The sequence below is a fragment of the Meleagris gallopavo genome, chromosome 1 (genome assembly GCF_000146605.3).
Source record: "Meleagris gallopavo isolate NT-WF06-2002-E0010 breed Aviagen turkey brand Nicholas breeding stock chromosome 1, Turkey_5.1, whole genome shotgun sequence".
Lineage (NCBI taxonomy): Eukaryota > Metazoa > Chordata > Aves > Galliformes > Phasianidae > Meleagris > Meleagris gallopavo.
In genome coordinates, this window is record NC_015011.2 from 187,541,640 (window position 1) to 187,542,037 (window position 398).

Consider the following 398-nt stretch of genomic DNA (forward strand, 5'->3'; position numbering starts at 1 on the left):
GTTGAGCTTGGAGGCGGGTTGGGAACCGACGGCGGCGGGGTGTGGGAAGTTAGTAAGCTAAGGAGGGGGATCGCAAACTCTGGGGATGGGTCAAGAATTGATTTATTGATGGGGGAGGGGGAGTTTAAATGGATGTTGGGGTAAGGGAACTGTACATAGGTGAAAGCTTGCAAACCACCGAGGGGATGGAGTTGCTGCAAAATGGGCGACTGCAAAACGGTGGAAGGTGGCAAACTGGGGAGTGGGAATTGGAAATAGATGGGCGTTGCGAATAAGGATGGATCGGGGGTATTGCAAACCGATGGGGGCGTTGCAAACCGAAGAGAGGTTGTAAATAATAGGGTAGAAGGGTTGCAGACTGAGGAGGAGAATTGCAGATAGATGGGGGAGTTGCAAAT